Source organism: Schistocerca nitens, chromosome 12, assembly GCF_023898315.1.
Source record: "Schistocerca nitens isolate TAMUIC-IGC-003100 chromosome 12, iqSchNite1.1, whole genome shotgun sequence".
In the NCBI taxonomy this organism is placed as follows: domain Eukaryota; kingdom Metazoa; phylum Arthropoda; class Insecta; order Orthoptera; family Acrididae; genus Schistocerca; species Schistocerca nitens.
In genome coordinates this window covers 95730358-95733142 of record NC_064625.1, presented here as the reverse complement: position 1 = coordinate 95733142, position 2785 = coordinate 95730358, and the positions used below count along the sequence as shown (strand labels likewise).

At 46.4% G+C, this 2785-nt stretch overlaps 1 pseudogene; it reads left to right on the top strand.

Moving 5' to 3' along the window:
• The first annotated feature begins 990 nt into the window (after nt 1–990).
• On the top strand, nt 991–1108 carry LOC126215509 (5S ribosomal RNA; annotated as a pseudogene).
• Nucleotides 1109–2785: the final 1677 nt, after the last annotated feature.

The window sequence follows — 2785 nt, the reverse complement described above, 5'->3', positions numbered from 1 at the left end:
ATATGCTCATTCTTTCCGCGCGCCATACGAGACTGGAATTTTAGAGAATTGTGAAGGTTGTTCGATGAACCCTCTGACGGGCACTTAAATGAGATTTGCACAGTATCCATGCAGATGTAGAGGTCTCACAGCAAAACGTAGAGGTCGGACGATTCCGCACTTTGTAATCCAGAGTAGGCAGTGACAGAGTACGATGCTGTTGCAGGCAACACTTTCGCAGCACACCATTCTGAGGTCATTGTTGAACACGGAGCACCACATCACACGAACCCTACGCGTTTCCTGTGTTGACCGAGCGATATCCATACAGATGTAGATGTCTCACAGCAAAACGTAGAGGTCGGACGATTCCGCACTTCGTAATCCAGAGTAGGCAGTGACAGAGTACGATGCTGTTGCAGGCAACACTTTCGCAGCACACCATTCTGAGGTCATTGTTGAACACGGAGCACCACATCACACGAACCCTACGCGTTTCCTGTGTTGACCGAGCGATATCCATACAGATGTAGATGTCTCACAGCAAAACGTAGAGGTCGGACGATTCCGCACTTCGTAATCCAGAGTAGGCAGTGACAGAGTACGATGCTGTTGCAGGCAACACTTTCGCAGCACACCATTCTGAGGTCATTGTTGAACACGGAGCACCACATCACACGAACCCTACGCGTTTCCTGTGTTGACCGAGCGGTATCGTCATCTATGGTTGCAGAGGGCATAGCATCACTGAATTTTCACTGTGGGTCAAGAGAAACGTGTCGCCCGTTGAATGAACCGCATTTCTTGCTACACCAGGTCGATGACTGGGTCCTTACACTCCGTCATCCAGGCGAACGGTTTCTTGAAACGTGCATCGTGCCACAGATGCAGGCCGGTGAGGGCAGGATTATGCTATGCGGTACACTGAATTGGACTTCCGTGGGATCTGCGGTGGTAATCGAAGGCATCATGAAGGCAGTAAACATTATTGAGGACCACTTACATCTTTTCGCCAACGGCCTTGCCGCAGTGTTTTCGCCGGTTCCCGTCAGACCACCGAAGTTAAGCGCTGTCGGACTGGGCTTGCACTTGGATGGGTGACCATCCAGTCTGCCGAGCGCTGTTGGCAAGCGGGGTGCACTCAGCCCTTGTGAGGCAAACTGAGGAGCTACTTGACTGAGAAGTAACGACTCCGGTCTCGGAAACTGACATACGGCCCGGAGAGCGGTGTGCTAACCACGTGCCCCTCCATATCCGCATCCAGTGACGCCTGTGGGCTGAGGATGACACGGCGGCCGGTCGGTACCTTTGGGCCTTCATGGCCTGTGCGGGAGGAGTTTTACGAGGTGTGGCTAGAAAAAAAAAACCGGACTAGTACTGGTGAAACAATAAAACGAATGCAATAAGGCTGAAAGTCGCGTGGCCTGTCACGTGACTCTCGCTCCGCCTACTGCTCGAGTTTCATCTGCCTCCTGCACTCAGTCTGCCCGTGGCGTCTGTTTTAAGTAGTTGACGTTTTGTCTGTGCGTCGGAAAATGTTGAGTGTACAGAAAGAACAGCGTGTTAACATCAAATTTTGTTTCAAACTAGGAAAATCTGCAAGTGAAACGTTTGTAATGTTGCAACAAGTGTACGGCGATGATTGTTTATCGCGAACACAAGTGTTTCAGTGGTTTAAGGGGATACGGAATCGGATTTTGGGTTAAAAAATCGAATTTTTTTTTATTGGCGTATTATATTCTGCCATGTTTCCTCTTTAAAATGACGTATCATACATAGCTCTACTACAATTATAACTATTTTATTTTTATATATTTGTGAGATCGGGTATTGCGCTCTTCACAGTGGTATAATGTTCGCTATGTCAAATATCTGGGAGATGGTGACTCTAAAGCATTCAAAGAAGTTTTGGAAAGCAAACCATATGGGAACAGTGTAAATATAAGCAAACTTGAATGTATAGGACATGTGCAGAAGAGAATGGGTGCCAGGCTGAGAAGGTTAAAATCAGTTATGAAAGGGAAAAAACTAGATGATGGGAAAACCTTGGATGGCAGAGGAAGATTGACTGATTCCATAATAGACCACATTCAGAACTGCTATGGCCTTGCAATCAGGCAAAGTACAGGCAATCTTGAAGAAATGAGGAGAGCTATATGGGCTTTATATTTCCACACCGCATCCACGGATGAGCATCCACAACATGGTTTGTGCCCCAAAGGTGAAAACAGCTGGTGTAAATACAATAGGGGACTAACAACAGGAGAGAAATACATTCACCACCACAGTCTACCATCAGCCATCATGGCAGAAATAAAGCCCATTTTCAGAGATCTGGCTGACAGAAGTCTTCTGATGAAATGTCTTCACGGAAAAACGCAGAACCCCAACGAGTGCTTGAATAGTGTGATATGGCATCGTCTCCCAAAAACAGTGTTTGTCGGAATTAATACACTACATTTTGGTGTGTATGATGCTGTGGCAACCTTCAATCTTGGAAATATAACTAAATGCCAGGTCCTTCAAAAGTTGGGTATGTGTGTTGGTTCCCGTACGGTACGTGCTATGTTCTTTTTAGATCAGCACAGGCTAAGGCATGCTGATAATATAATCAAGACAGTGAAAAAAGCAAGACAGGTGCAGAGGGGTGCCAAAAGAAGACTTGAAGATGATTATGAAGACTGTGAAGGGGGTATTAGCTACGGATCAGGAATGTTTTAATCTTCTTTCTCCGTTTCCCGTAAGTTTACTTTTTACTTCATCTAGGAACATTATCTCAGGTACTGGTCAACCTAGAAGTCTGAAA